Source organism: Antechinus flavipes, chromosome 2 (genome assembly GCF_016432865.1).
Source record: "Antechinus flavipes isolate AdamAnt ecotype Samford, QLD, Australia chromosome 2, AdamAnt_v2, whole genome shotgun sequence".
NCBI lineage: Eukaryota > Metazoa > Chordata > Mammalia > Dasyuromorphia > Dasyuridae > Antechinus > Antechinus flavipes.
In genome coordinates this window covers 87,964,090-87,981,407 of record NC_067399.1, presented here as the reverse complement: position 1 = coordinate 87,981,407, position 17,318 = coordinate 87,964,090, and positions in this window count along the sequence as shown.

Here is a 17,318-nt window from a genome sequence, read left to right as displayed (position 1 = left end):
CGTGTGGACCCCACAGGACACAGAGGGATTTCTGTGCCGGTGACATCCTTTCTTGCCTTGTCTTCAGAGAACTAAGCAGAAACAGGTTCCCTGGGGCCACAGGGAGACATTGCCTGACACACTTACGTGTCCGGGGCACGAAGCGGTTGGCTTACTTTGGGAATGCTACGTATCTCTTCACTAGACTCTCCCATTTAGAAACTGGGGAAACTGGACATCCCAGTGCTTTCCAGTTAGACTGCAAGACTGTAGAGTCCCGACTAGAAAGGCTTAGTGGTCATCTTGTTTAAATTTTTTTTTTTACGGATGACAAAAGTGAAGGTCAGAAATATTCATTAAATGACTTGTTCTAAATCTCACAGATAGCAAAGGGAAGTCAGGAGATGATCTTCAGATTCCAAGTGCATTTCATACTATGAGATAGTGGCTCATTTACAAGGATTTATAAAATGAACCTTTATTAATAACAATGATGAAACTAATGAATGAAATTTGCTGAAATGACAGTGCAATGTCCCCCTCTAGTTCCCTAGAGTCAATTATGGTTCTACCTCAGATTCATGCAGTTCTGCTCTCTATTGATGGATTGCTTACCCTCTATTGACAATGCTGTACCCATGAAATATGTTGATTTCTGCTGATGCAGACCTTGTGTTTATTAGCTCAAAGTCTTCTCCATGCCTTTTGAGATGTGGAAAATCTGCCACTCTCTCCACATGCTTTATGTGTTACCAGGAAAAATTCTGAAAAATTCCACATAAGCTCTAGATAATGGTGGGCAGCTCTTTTGGAAGAATATATACATGGAACCCATAAAAGTGCCAGATCAAAGTTTGTCTCTTTCAAAGCAAATCAGCAATATTGTCATGATGAGACACCATGGTTTTGGTGTCTCCTCAAAGAATTTTGATATTAATACGAAACCATTGTTACTTCCCACAGAATAAATCAGTGTTTTACACTTTGGTGTTTTCTAGACATTTTTAGACCAGGATGGAGAACTCTTCTCCAAAAGACCAGGTACTAGCTCTCTAGAAGCTGCCTGGCTGTCCATTGCATTTCATTTCTATGAGGCAGCGAGAGGCACATTACACAAGTAATGTTTCCAGTAAACGCTGTGAACTATTCACAATCACAGAAACGCAGTGTGGGAGGACACCTCAAAAGTCATAGAATCCAACCTATAATTGAATAGAAATAACCTCATCCTCTCTCCTACAACAAATGGTCATTGAGTCTCCCTTTAAGATCTTTGAGTGATGGAAAGTTCCCTTTTCTCAAGGCCAGTCTTTTAACTTGGATAGCTGTAATTATTAGGAATTTTTTTCCTAATCTAACTCTTTATACCTTTGCGCCTCATTTTTCTTCTCAAACCAAGCAGAACAAGCTCCTTCAAATATCTGAAATCATGATCATGTCCCTCCAAAAGTCTTTTCTTCCCTAGACTAAATATTCTTAGCTTCTTCAAACAATCCCCATATGCCATAGACTCTGGTCACCCCACTATTTTTATTGCATCAACCATAGAAATAATGTCATATTCTGAATGAGATTATCATAATATCCAATGAAAATTCTCATACAAACTTAACAGAGGGGAACTTGACAATTGGTGCTGCTTCCCAAATCAAGTAGACAAGTTAAAAGATTAACTATCAATTATTTTCTTTCCCTCCCCCATTTTTGGTATATGGGATCAACTCAATCTCAATTAATCTTTTCTTGTTTTTCAACCATGTCTGACTCTTTATGACTCCACTGGAAGTTTTCTTGGCAAAGATACTGGAGTAGTTTATCATTTCCTTCTGTGGCTCATTTTACAGATGAGGATACTGAGTCAAACAGAGAGTCACAGAGCTAGTTAGTGTCTGAGGATGTATTTGAACTTGAATCTTTCTAACTCTAGGCCTGTTGGTCTCTCTACTGAGCCATCTAGGTGCCGAGTCACTCAGTATAATCCGATTTTATTCAACTCAATTCAATTCAATCTAATCTAATCCAATTGGTCTAATAAACCAAATTCAGTTCAAACTAACCCAAATAGCATTTGTTAGTGTCCAGCCTACATTATGTGTATGTATGTATGTAGAAAGTAGTCTTTGATTTTGAAGAGCTTACAGTTTAGTCAGTGCAACAAGGTGAAAATACATGAAATAAATAGAGAACATTTAAGAACAACATGTGAACAAGTGTCAGAGTTAAATTCTGAAAATTGAAGTGTTAAAGTTTATAAACTGAGTGCTGTGGTATGTGATTGGAGGCAATCAGAAAGGTGACACCATTATTGTCTGGCTTTATTGTGAGTGACTCCGTGTCACTTAAAAATGAACAAGTAGGTCTTGAAGGACAAATGTGGTTAAAATATGGAAAGGTGTTAGGGTGGCAAATAGCTTGACCAGTCACACTGGAAAAGAATCATAGGGCTGAAAATTGAAAACTGGTCCTACCTATAGTTCTCCATGCCTTTTTCACCCCATTTATCCTTTTTCCTTTTTCCTCTTTAAACTCACTTAACATAAATATGTCCCATGGTTGATTCTCTATAGAAAGATGACCACAAAGATCTAAGGAAGCTAACCATGAAGGGAAGAGGACAGGTGTATAATTCCTTTAGATGCCTCATTTCTGATTTCTTTTTGATTGCACCTTATTTTGTTCATTTTTCTGGCTAGTGCAGAAGTCTTGGTATTCTTTACTTAAAGTAAGTTAAAAAAAATTGTTTGTTCAAAACCATTTTCCAATGGATGCAAATCAAGTGGCTTCTTCTTTGTTGGGTGTTTTGGGTGTTGCCTAGGTCACAATGTCATCTTTGGGAAAGTCAACGGCCAAGTTTCCAAGGGCTTTAATTGCCAGGCAAGATTACGCTCATAAAATAACGGGGCTCGGTTAACTTGGAGGCTTGAGCCAGCTCTTTGCTGAGGTCTATAATTTCTTTTCCCCTATAGCTCGCCGTCTTTGAGTCTTTTAACACATAATTTCAGCCACAAACGTAAGGGCAATTTAAAAGGGGCATTGACTCTGACCTTTTGAAGTTAGCTGTTTCTCATCCCAGAAGCTCTTTGTATGCACAAGTTCAACATTCTAGAAAAGCGAGAGCCCCACATGCATTGCTCTGTTTAACTGGGCAACGCTGCTCTGTATTGGTGCCCAGTTTAGGGCCCTTTGAAAACACCGAGGAGCTGCCTTTTCTCAGCTCAGGCATTTTGGCAGCGATTTCCCAGCCGTGGCCTGGCTGGGAGAGGAGAAGACCTGTGGTTGTATTAGGGACATGGAGTCTTTAGTTTTAGGGAAATATTTCCCAGGGTCCAGTTGAGGTACAGAATGTATCGGGAGAACGGCTTGGGATGGACTGGGATGGTGTTTGGGCTTGCTGAGGTTTTGGAAATCGCCCTTAAATCTTCCCCACTCTGAGAATGGACAGTGGGGAGCGTATATTTTCTAGCTGCCTCGGCATGTTGGAAAATTGGAAGTTTACTCTGGTACTTGCGGTGTCCCTGATTTTGTCTAAGAAAGTACAGCGAGTTCTGGGTATATGACGAGCTTTAGGAAGTAGAGAGTAGGGGTTGAGGAAGTGAAGCAATAGCTGGGATAGCATTGTGGGCAGAAAAGGGGTTGTTTTGTACATGACTAACTAATTATAGCATGTTGTAGGGAAAAGATCATCAGCCTTTAGGTTGATGGGGGAATGGATATGAATTCTATCTCGGCCAAATTATCAGATCTGGGACTAGGGGCAAGTCGTTTAATACCTTTGAATTTATTTCTGTATCTGTAAAATGATGATGGGAATAATTACATCACTACCTCTCTCTGTGAACCTCAAAGCACTATGTAAATATATATATATATATTAACATTAGTATTATTTGCTACATTTAAAGAAATGTAACACACATCAATAAATTAATCCTTTCAATCTTCTCCTACCACTCTACCATAAATTCCACAATGGCAGGTACCAATAAATGTTTATTGAATCGAATTATATTTCCTTTAGCACTATGCATGGCAGGTGCTTAATTATTGTTTGTTACATGAACTCACCATCATCCAATGCAACCACAGCAGGGCTTGGTACCCTAGAGAATCAAAAGAAGCATCGGATAGGATTCTTACACTTGGAGAGTTTACAGCCTAATTGGGCAGCCAGGGAACATTTATGAAACAACACAGTGTAATGCTAGACACTAAGGTTAATCTATGTGAGATGAACTAAAATGCTCTAGGAAACAGGAAGATATCAGGGTGAGTTGCTGGGCTTCATGAAGGAGATGGGACCCGGTGTGCCGTCCAGGCTGAGTAGCAGGCTTTGGGTGGGCAGAACTTCCATCGGTGGGTATTCCTGGCCTAGGGGGTATCATGAATAAAGTTATATTGTAGGAGAAGATGTTTATAGGATAAAGTGCAAACTTTTAAAATGGACAGTTAAAGACCCTTCAGTCTTCCCCTTACCTGACTCTCTAACAGTATAGTTATCTCTTCCATATCCTGGGGGTTAGAGTTGTGGCAACACTGTGACCTGGAAAATTCACATATAATTTTTGACCCTTCCTTTGTGCCAGAAAAGAAGCTTGAATTATTATGGTATTAAAAGATAAAATATGTTGATATTATACAATACTTTATGTATATTTTATGCATTATGAGTTTCTAAACATTTTCTGTGTTGTCTAATGGCCTTCCCATGTCATCTGCAATTTCTGAAAAACTCCCCCCAAATTTCCATTTTATTTTTTATGCCGAACCACAATGTGTGGGCTGATGTGTTCACGTGTGTGTATGTGTTTATGAAGTATAGTGGGGAGGGCAAGGCAGTGTAGAGAAGGAATATTTAATTTAATTTTAGTTTAATTACCAAGTGTCACTGGAGTAAAAGGTGGCTCTAAGGAAGGGAGTAGTGACCCAAGACTCATTTTAGAGGATGAGATGGTACCAAATAGATGGTGGCAGGCCTTCAATGCTGGGCTAGAAATTTGGACTAGAGCCTAAGAAGAATGGGGAATTTGTACTTCACATGATTCAGAGGCACTGAGCAAATGATAGAATCAGAGACTTTCAAAGGAACCTCAGAGCTCTAGTTCATCTCCTCCCTGATGAAGAGTCCACTGTACCACCCGCTCACCACCAGGTGGACTTCCAGTGAGAGGAAGCCTGCTTGTCCTGAGACTTTTCAGCCGCTCTAATTGTTTGAAGGATTTTCTGACATTCAGCCTAGATTTGCCTTATTGTGGCTTTTACCCCATCGCTCCTACTTCTGCTCTCTGGGCCAAGAAAAACAAATCTAATCTTTCTCTCATGTTTGAAAGAACATTTTTGGTCTCAGAGACTCTACAAGTCTCAGGGTTGCTATGAGGAGTCCCATGAAGATGTCCCCAATTAATCTCTTTCAGCTCCATTGCCAGCTCTGGCGGCAAGCTGGGCTCCCTGACTTGTCCAATAGCTCCAGGCACTATATTCTCCTTAGTCTCCCTTCCTATGTTCCTTTTCTACTGTTTGCATCCATATATAATACATACAAACATACACAAATACTTATACCTGCAGACATATACACACAAATACATCATATACTTATGTTATATGTTATAACATATATGTTATATATGTATACATGCTTTGGATCTGTTCTGAGAAAAGGAAGGAAATGACAGAGGTATGAACCTCTTTCCTTATTGTAATCCAGGGATGCTGGGAGAGTTGCTGTCTATAGAGAGATCTGGGATTCCCTAGCCGAAAACAACCTCCCCTCCCCTTCCCTCCAGAAAGAAGTGCTGTTCCTTGTGGTAGGAAAAGCATGAAGAGCCCAGAGTCTAAACCAGAATGATCCTTCCAATCTAGTACCCACGTCAGTGGTATTATATAAAAATGGGAAGAATTCTGAGCCGGATCTCAAGATAAGTGGTTTCTGTTGCTGACTTTGATGGACAACTTGAATTATCATGTTCAAGTAATGTCATCTCTCTGAACCTCATTTTCTTTGTTTGTATACCTACTCAGTCTACTTACCCCTTAGGAGGCTTCTGAGGAGTGGGTGAGGCAGAGGATTTTTAAATATTTTGGAAAGGATCATTTTCTCCCTTTGGGGGAGTGAGGGACACATGGAGGTGTGGCGGACAGGAACGTTCTTATTGTAATTTCTTGGCTATGCTTAGTGTCAAGTTCTAGTAAAAAAAAAAAAAGGTTTTTGATTGATTAGGAGAATTTTCAATTAATTCCTCTCTCTCACACACATTTTGTTCCCCTGAGGAAAAAAATATTTTTTCTTGGGATTAGAGAGCGTCTTGAATCTATTTACTTCTTAAGTCTCCAGGAATGCCAGCTTATCTGAGGTTCATAGTAATTGTTTTCTTTGCTGAGAACAGTATAACTTAGACAAGAACGAGTGTGCCCCCTTCCCTGCCCATTGCTCTCAGATTCCAGCACACCCAATATGTATGCTACAGTGCCGAGGGTCAAAGGACCAGGGTTCCAAACTCATTTACTACCTATGTGACTTTAGACCAGTCAGGCAAGTCCAGTCTCTGGACCTTAGTTTTTTTTTTTTAATTTATCAAACGAAAGGTTGAATTTCATCTAAACGAACGGCAGCTTTGGAATCTATGATCTGTGATTCTCCTGTTACCAAATATGTGTCTTCTCCCTCTTGGGGTGTGGGGGGGAAGAAGATTTGAAACTTCTAGACCTCAGACCTAACCCAGCGATCTGCTTCCCCTCCCCCAGGGTTTCCTCATCTCTCTCCTTCCCTAATCCAGCTCATTGAGAGAGATCCCTTCACTCCCCATCCATCCCGTCCCTCAGAGGCCCCCACTCTGCTCATTCTCCCACAGGGCTGATATTTCTCTCTATCCCAGCTGGCTGGAGTTTTTAGAAATAACAATATCTCAGGGGGGAAGGAGAAGGGGGTGAATGGACCCCTTTGTCCCAAGTCTCTATGAAACCAGATTAATTATGCATTGCAGAGCACAGTGAGAGAGAGGCCTGCTTTGGGCCTCAATGCAATGAAAGGACAGTCCAGGCTTGAGAGCGAAAGAATTCCCATTTCCATCACAGGGACAGACGCATAATGACTGAAAGCTGGGAGAATTTTAAAAAATGGCAATGAAACAGTATTTTGTATTTGCCGCTTGGGAGCTGTTGTCGCTGGGGTTTTACCCAAGTGATTCCCTGACGTCTTTCCCCCCCAGTGCCCTCCCGAGGCGGCTCTGCTTTGAGGATTTTCAGTCTTTTCTTGGTTACCAGGGGATATTCAGTAAAGGGTTTGGGGCTTTAGTGAATGAGAGAGGGACAGGGTACAGTGTGGGATTGTTTGTGTGTGTGTGTGTGTGTGTGTGTGTGTGTGTGTGTGTGTGTGCCTGCAAGAATATATCTTGAGGACGTGTGTCTGGGGGTATGTTTTGCTGTGAGTGTGAAGTCTTAAAAGTGAGTTCTGTCTCTATGTGTAAATTATATGCAAGTGCATATGTCCCTATTTCTTTGTGTCTGTAAATAAGATTCTCTGGTATCTTGTGTTATTTCTCTGTGGATGCGCCTATATCCAGAACTTATTTAAATTAACTCTAACCACCAACCTGAAGCCACCTCAGTATCATTTTGTCCTTTGGGAGGGAGGGAAATCAGCTTTGTAGAGACTGGAATTATAAAACAAAGGATGCCAGCTTTGAAGTTAGAGAACCTAGGGGCAGCTTCTGTTGATTGTTACCTGTGTGATCCTGGGCCAGTCACTTAATCTCTGTTTTGCCTCGTTTCATCAACTGTCAAATGAGAATAATAATAATAATAAAACACTTACCTTTCAGGTTTGTAAAAAAAATTAGTATAGTGCCTGGCTCATAGTAGGTGCTTAATAAATGATTGTTTCTCTTCTTCCTCCTTTCTTTAAGATCTTTTCATGTCTATGCAGAGTTGCAACTAGGAATTGTAGTACTCCGGGCAGATTCCATTGGCGGTGGTGGAGGGGAAGGTGTTAGGATAGGATAGGGTGGTTCAAAATGTGGACACTGGTACTGAGGAAGATTGAAAACAGAGACCCTGGGAGGGCAAGGTATTTGAAAGGGTCAGAGTTTGGGACCGAAAAGAAACTTGGGAGAGGGGCATTGAATTTGAGGAGGGAGGTGAGACCTGAATGTCTTCGGATGACCACAATCAAGAATATGGACTTAATGTCGGATATGGGTATGGTAACTCCTGGTCTGCATGAGAGGAGGAGCAGCTAGCCTTGGGGAGATAGGGGGTCTTTAGGGGAAGGCTAGGTGCCAGAGGAGAATGGAAATGATAGAGGAAGAGATGTAGGTTTAATCCAGTCCTCTGATTTTACAGATGAGGAAACTGAGGCACAGAAGGAAGAAGTTACAGCCTGTGCCTGCCTTAATTTCATCAACTGCAAAATGGGTGTTGTATTAGCATCCATTTCTCAGAGTTGTGGTGAAGATCAAATAAGGTTATGTCTGTCAAGAATTTAGCACAGTCAGGCACATAGCAAGCAGAGTAAGGCACTTGGTAAGCACTATATAAATATTAGCTATTATTATTGAATGACTCACTGAAAGTCACATAAAGTAGATATAGATTTGAACTCATGTATTCTAACTCTAAATTCACTGATATTTCCTTTGACTTCTGACAGAAAAAGCTTGCCCATGGTCAATGTCCAGGAAGTGCCCAAGGCTGGATATGAACTCAGTTCTTCCTGACTCTGGATCTAATACTCTATTGACCGCACAATCTAGTACATCGGGTCTCTCCTTAAAGTTCTTTTTCAGGGAGTAGAAATGGAGAACAGTGAAGGAAAGAATCAGGGTGGGGGATTGTAGAAGAGATAAGTGACCAGCACTGCCCTTCCTTCCCTACTTTTCCTCTTCTGATCAGATGAGATAATAGCTAGAAATCACTTAACATTGTTCCTGACAGGTGCCTGGTAAGTCTTATATAAATGACCATTCCTTTCCATTCCCTTCAGTGGATCCCATATAGATCCGTATTTTCACAGACCAGTTTGGATGGGGCCCAGAAGAAATAGTTTGAACTGTCCCCAAGGGATGACTATCTTGGAGAAGGATGTGATAAGATCCTGTGGGATATTCGCCCCAGGGCAGAACAAAGGATCTGGTCAGCTGAACTTCTGTGTTGGGGCAGAGGGAGGGAGTGGGCAGGAAGCACGCCTCATAGGAAAAGAAAGGTGGGATTCTCCGGTGGGTGATAGTATATGCTTTGGGGCTCCAGGCTAATTCTGGTTCTCAGTAAATTTTATTTGGAGATATATGGAATGCTGATATCTCCAAATATATCTCCAAATCACTGAGAAACCAAAGGCACCCCTACTTTTCCCACTGATCCCCCTCTCCCCATCTCTCAGCTTTTAGGTTAGGGTTCTTAGGGACATTTTTTAGGAATGAAAAGATACCATGAGAAATGAGAGTGAAATATGTCAGAGACTAATATCAAAATAAGAATTCCTGCTGTTCCTGGGAACTTGGGGGTGCTTACCCTTTCTCTAGTGAACCTATAAAGTGAACCCTGTGTCTATCAAATGAAACCTATGAATTCAGTATCTATATACACAGATTAAGTATTATGAGAGCTTGGCTCACAAAGACAGAGTTCAGGCTTTTTTTCCCTTCCCTTTCAAGCATTCTAGCTCTTTGTGTCTCTACTATGGAACCACAAGGAAAAATCACTTTATAGAAAACTTATGTTTGACTAATATCTAGGATTCACTGAAAATTGGAGCAGAAAGACACTTATATGGGACAGCTATTTATTTTCTCCACCCAAAAGAAATTCAAAATACAAAAATGCATTGACAAAATTAAAGTAAGCAGTAACTGTAAATGACCACGACACTTTTTTGAGAGGTTGAAATCAAAATCCTCAAAACATGAAGCATTTTGAGAAACTACTGAATCAGTGTTTTACCTTCACTTCAGCTGTTCAAATAATTCCCTTCAGGTTCATGTTTCCTCTAAGACAAATTAGATGTTCTTTCTGATGTGGAAGTTCTTTCACCTGCCAGTCAATTCTAATGAAGGGACCTAGAATCTCTAGACCTCTTGAATTAATGAGACTGCCTCTAAGCCTGGAAATGTTCATCTCATGCTTCACAGAGTAGTAGGTCATGAGTGACAGTGAACAAATTATTCTTTTCAGTCTCACTTTTCTCATCTGTAAAATAGAAATAATAGTTATAGTACTTCCCTCAAAGGGTTGTCACCAGGATAAAAAAAAATAATGGACTTCCCTTTTGGCAATATATTGTTTCAAGTTTTAAAAATCCTTAAGAATTCTATAAATATAGGTTACTATTATTACCTGTTCTCAAATGGTTATTATGAGAAAAAAACTTTAAAAAACAAAGCACCATAAAAAGTAAGCAAATAATTATTGATTTCTTATTCTCTCTTTATCTTCCTTCACCAAGTTTTTGCAATACAACAACAACAGTGATGACAATGATAATGATAATCATAATAATGTCCTCAAAACCTATCATCCATGTTGTGACTGGCATATAGTATAAGAATAGTAGTAGTATATTATCAACACATATAAATGTGATATATATAATCTATATCTATATCAATAGTAAAGGAATGCCAGTCAAGGTGATATAATGTAGAGATTTTGTATGTTCTGAGACTGTCATGTTAGCTATGAAGATTTGGAAGAAATATTGTTACTAAAAAGTATAACATATATAATGCCTTGTTTGATTATTGTAACTATATGGATTCAGTTGTTTTCATATACTTAGTCATGAACTGCAAATGTATAAATTAGAATCAAAATGAGAATGCTAGAATAGTTGATTCCAGTGGAAAGCATATCCCCAACACAATAATAATATAAAAAAAACCTGATATGCAACGGGACCTCATCCAAGATGACAGTTTAATGTTTTTATGGTTTTACCTTACTTTGAATTCTCTTATTATAATTCCTGAATATAACTGAATGCGGTTTTCAAATCAAAGAGAGAGTACAAAACATTATATCAATTGTTTACTGTGTGTGGTTGACATCAAGTTATTTGGCTCCATTGGAAAGTCCATTAAATTGCTATTTTTATCTTATGGAAACTTCCTCTAGTGATATCAAAATGTCATTTGGACTTGATGAAAAATTCTAAAGCATAACAAAGAAAAGTAAAGACTGAAGGCTTTGGGCTTGAATCAACCCAACAGATGAGGCAACACTTTAAAATATCTTGCCCATCTATAGGCGAGACACATTGAGCATAGAACTATCAAGAAAAAAACTAAAAGTGCTAAGAGACTCACTGGCATCCTGAAGTCAAACTTAATAGAAAGAACATTTCCGGAACAATGAGCACACATGCCATTATTAATAACAGTGTATGCTTTTCATTGTGTGTATACACATTCAAGAATGTATTGTCCTTATATGTGTTTGTATGTGTCTGATAATGAATGATAAATGTGGTGTATTGTAGAAAAATTAATACTTTCTCATTAAAAAGAAAGGACATCGTTAGCACATAGTAATACTCAAAAATCAGCTTGTCAGCCTCATCCTTTGAATATGAACAACTCATTTTTTCTTCCTATCATACTTTCCCACAATGACATCTTGTTGCTCCTGTTCTTTGAATTTCTTTACTGCTTACACAGTACAGTCTGCTCATAGATAAGTTTATTACTTTTTACTTCCCTCTGTGTGACATTAAGTTATCATTCTTCACAGACTATTATATTCCATTTCAGGTAACATCAACATCAATAGCATGTTATTATTTAAAAGATGGACCTTTGCTTCCATTGGAAGTTTCAGAATCATTAAAGGAACTCTTCAGTTTTCCAAAGACTATCTATCTAGCCTTTTCTCCTCCATGTGTTCAACTTCAAGACAAACTTAATGTCAGATTGTATCATCTATCCCAGTATCACATATTAAGCAAGCTCTAGGGATTTTCCATCCAAAGCTATATCGTAATCTGGGCAGTCCACTTGTCCTTCCTTGTGTGAATGGTTTGAACAGACTCTTTATAGGTTACAGGTCACTTCTAAGACCATTGGGGCTTAAGCAAGTAGCACCAGGTCATCTGCAAACAGGAGCAATCCATTGAGTATACAATAAACAAATTAAATCACTAGAGATGTATTCTGAGAATGAATAGAACTCCCTTCACTGATTAATGGCAATGAATATGCCCTATTGGATTTTCCAAATGTAATACACAGTGGTTTATTTATGGACAGAAACTAGATCCAGGAGTATAATCTAAAGGTTCACCATGGGTAACTTTACATAGACTCAACCAATAAAAAATATCAACAAGGAAGCTTCAAAGAAATGGCTGAGTTTTTTTTTTTTTTTTTTTTTTAATGAGGCAACAAAGTAGCAGAAAGAGTTTCATTCAAATCCCTCCTCAGGCATCACTTAGTTGTATAATTCTGGGCAAGTCATTTAATTTCTCTCATCTTCAGTTTCCTTAGCTGTAAAAAAGGGATAATGATAGTATCTATTCCACAGAATTGTGTTTTGTTAATCTTAAAACACTATATAAATGCTAGCCATTATCATTATCATAGAAATGGAAGGATACATAACAGAAATTCAGGATCAGAACATTGCCAGAAGAAATTATCCTTAAGGAAAGATTTTCTTTATGGAACTCATTCATTGATATAAATTACACCTTGAATTAATGAAAACTCCAGTGCATAATTATAGATTACAAAAAATTAACATTTATCTGATCAGGTGGCTAGGATTATGCAGCAAAGTTTGATAGTTTTTATAAACCAGCAGATGATAAATTCCTATAGGATAAATCCAAATAGTCTTGAAAATTCACTCAATAAACTAACTGTATTGAAACAGACCACTATTACAGACAACTATTGCCCATGACTTCTCAGACATAAAAGTATAAGAACAACATTTCTTTTTTTTTTTAAATAACTTTTTATTGACAGACCCTTGCCAGGGTAATTTTTTACAGCATTATCCCTTGCATTCACTTCTGTTCCGATTTTTCCCCTCCCTCCCTCCACCCCCTCCCCCAGATGGCAAGCAGTCCTTTAAATGTTAAATAGGTTACAGTATATCCTAGATACAATATATGTGTGCAGAACCGAGCAGTTTTAAGAACAACATTTCAAATAGATGTCACCAGGCCAAATAATTTTCAAGCCATAGGGAATGAAAAACTTTCAAAATAAAGAGATCTAGCAGAGCAAATCAAAATTTTGTGGAATGGGATGAGGTACATGCAACTTATTATCCTGTTTACTACTGGAATTGTCTAAAGACAATGAGCTATAGAAAATGAGCTTGTATCCTAATGTTTTTATATACTTACAAATAACAAACCAGTTATTCCAATCTCCTATGCAAAAATTTGTACTTTTAAGTATTAAAGAATAACAACAGTTCACTGATTTATCCCGGGACCATTTGGATGTGAAATTAATCAAAAAAGATGAGAAGAGCATGAAATGAATAATAATAAATGTTATTTAATTTGATATTCATTTACCCTTCTACATAGTTGGTAATATTAAATCAATTTTACAAATTAGGAAATTGAGACTGATAGATTAAATAACTTGCTCAGGGAGAGATACTGAATAATAGCTCTCCTTTATTTCTTGGAATTGTAGAGTCTCGATTACCCCTGAATTCTTTACTTGTTCTACAGTTTTCTGTTCTAATGAATGATCACATATGATAATACCCTTAATACTCCAGGGATAAGGAATGTAATCTTATTCCAGGGACACCACACCTCTAATAATGAGGTCCCAAGAAGGCGCAGGAAAGGGAATCACAAAGGATGAGATGGATAAATAGTGTCATGGAAACAATGAACATGAACTTGGACAGACTTCAAGAGATAGTGGAGATAGAAGGGCTTGCCATGGTTCACAGGGTCAAGAAAAGTCGTGCAGAACTGAACACCTGATAAACAAAAGAAGGATCTAGAAAGGGTGTGTAACCACATCCCAAGATTTTCAGAGTGAACATATGTAACCAGATCTTAGATATGTGATGGAATATATAACCATTTCCTGGGATTGCCTTGGAGATGACATACCACCGCATTGAAAGAATGCCTCAGTGATGACACTGGATGATGTATAGCTGTGTCCCGAGGGACTGTGGGATAGAGTGGAAAATGCACTAGACTTCAAACTCAGAAACCGATAGTCCTGACTTTGTTACTATTCAACCACACGAACTTGGGCAAGTCAATGAAATAGTCCCTTAATGACTGAATAATATTCTCTTTTTTAGAACTTCCATGAGTATCACCCATTTGTTACTTATCATTGGGGGTGATTTCTGGGGACAAGGGCAATTTCTGAGTGGTCTGATCATCATTTTGTGTCTTCAGTGAGAGATTATTTTAGAATCCAACACTTACTTACAGCAGGACAATTGGGAAACACACCCTGTGGAAGCAGAGGGAGGGAATATTTTCACCATCTTCTCACCTCTCATTGTTAACTCAGTAATTCAATCTATGAACCAGATTGTTATTCACAATATGAAAAATGGTTACAGTAGAAATTTCATGAGAAAGTTATTCCATAAAACATTTAAAATATGGGACTTTAAATATCATTATGACATTAAAGACATTAAGATGTCTCTGCCTGAGATTATGTTCAAAATCAAATATATTCAACAGAATACAGAGAAAACATAGCCTAATGCCATGTGAGCTGAAATGTTGACCTTCTTCTAACAATGAATTGCCGTATTTTGGATCAATCCCTTGCAAAAGCCTTTTTGCATACAATTTTGAAATGGTGAAGAAAGTTCCTTCTTCATACTCCATGAACAAATTCATTTCAATAGTTCAAGGATCTGAGATTTCATCCACATGGATACTCCCTTCATTGACGCATATTGTGGGTTCACCATGCTTTAGTGTACTTCCATGGCTGAAAAAACAGCTAAGTCTCTGCTGATCAGTATTTTTAAACTTAACTAGCCTGGTCCTCAGAGAAGAGACAGTGCCATTTCTGGGCTTAGGATCAAACCTCTTCCAGCTTAGTAGGACTTGCCACAGTTTGTGTCCTACTGGCATAGCATCCATGGTATCCATGTTACAATGATGCATTTTAGTAGGAGTCCAGTGAAGTTCTACTAACAATTCAGTCCCCAATGTGTTATACAAGAAAAACTAAATGGCATCAAAGAAGACAGAGCTGGAACAGTGGGACCAAGAACAAATCACAGAAACAATAGAGAATTTCATTTAAGACAATGACAACCATGGGGGAGCATACCAAAATTAGTGGAATGCGGCCAAAATAGTCCTTAGAGGAAAATTTATGTCTCCAATCACTTTCATCAACCAAAAAACAGAATGAACAAATCAATGGGTTGGCCATACTACTAAAAACTAGAAAACCAGAACATTTTAAAACTCAATTAAAAGCAAAAATTGAAAATCAAAGAATAAATTAACAAAATTGAAAACAAAAAGTCATTAATTAATAAAACTAGGAGCTGGTTAAAAAACACAATAAAATAGGTAAACCATTCGCAAATCTGATTTTTAAAAGGAAGAAAAAATTAGGAAGAGTGACTGGACCAAACCAAGTACACAGTGAAGAAATCTATGTTATGCAACACAACCTTAGAAAGCATTAAGTAATCATTTTATGAACTATCTCACAGAGAGAATATCACAAAAATGGACATTACTATTACCTCTCCAAAATCATTGAGAAAACATTCATAGCTTTATGTCTCCTTCTTTCTAAAATCATTATGCTGATGAGATATCTATATCTGTCATTGTATCTATATTTCCACCTGTATAATCTATATCTCAAAGGTGTCTTCAATGAAAATATAACAACAGAATGAACTGACTTTTGCAAAAGATTACTAACAGTCTCTAATGATGACTTTCTTTCTTTCTACTGATGACTTATGGACAACAGGGATAGATGGGGCATTCAGAAGGACTAGTACCTCTGGTATGAGGGCTTGCCAAGCCTTTTTCAGAACAGTTCACCCCACTTTGGCATCCATTTTTTACCCAACTATCACCTGTGGCTCCAAGAAACTGTAGCATGTGCAGTGGTCAAACCTGAGTAAAACCATCCGGGCAGAAGGGCTAAACCAGGCTGAGGTTATTCGCCAGGTTTTAAACCCATCAGTGAGTGAAGGGGATGTTTACTACAAGCATGTGAAGACTTTTCCCAGCAGAATGGGTGGATGAGAACAATTTGTTCCAATGGTTTTGAAAGTGGCTCCGTGGAACACTCACTTAGAGCTGGGTCAGACGTCAAAGACATCAACATGATCCGAGGCCATCACTAATAGTCTTGTCTTTTGTCCTGCCACTAGACTTCAATGACCCTGGAAGAGAGATGAGGCTGGTGACTTTGTGTAATTCTACTTCACTTAAATCCAGTTCACCCATAAACCAAGACATCACTCTGTGTTCCCATTGGTCCTCTGAAAACAAAGGACAAATGACATATGTAATAATTGGTGCAAGGGATTTCATTAAGGAAATGTATGGTAGGGAAAAGGGGGGCAGACATAGAAAAAGAGCAACAAATGAATATCCTTGAGTTTTGTACTGGTAGTCATAAAATGTTAAAAGAAAATCAATATGGAGCATGGACCTGCTATGGAAAATTTATAGTGGAATGTAAGCAAGAATAATCTAGGGATGAGAAGACATGGATGGATTGCTATCTGTAGTGAAGGAAAAAAAATCATCTGCTGCAAGAGATTATAGATACACTGATGTACTTACTCATGAATGATGGACACTTAATGGAAATTAAATAAAAGAGAAGGTTCAAATTGAAGATACTTATAATCCATTGTATTAGTGATGTAGAAACCACAAAATGCCATAACTTCTATTTTGACTTCTATACTTGTATCTTCAACAATATGCTGGAGAGCTAAATGTCCCATAGACAATGTATGCTCAATGTGTCCCGAACTCATTGTTTCCTGTCCCCTCAACTCTCCCTTCTTTCTCATTTCCCTATTTATTTTTGAAGGTACCATCTTATATTTTTAGTCACTCAATCTCACTATTCATGTGTCATTTCTTGGCTCCTAATATCTAATTAGTCATCAAATCCTGTCAATTCTATATTTCCAACATCCCTCATATAGATCCTGCTCTCTCCTCTGACACTGACACTAACCTGGTCCAAGTCCTCATTACCTTACTCATTGACCATTGCCACAATCTTCTTTCTGGTTGATTTTTGTGCCTCACATCTCCCTCCATTTCAGTTGATTCTCCATTCAGCTATCAAAGTGGTCTCTCAAAAGTATACAGGTCTCCTCCTCTTTAGTAAACTATTATCTCC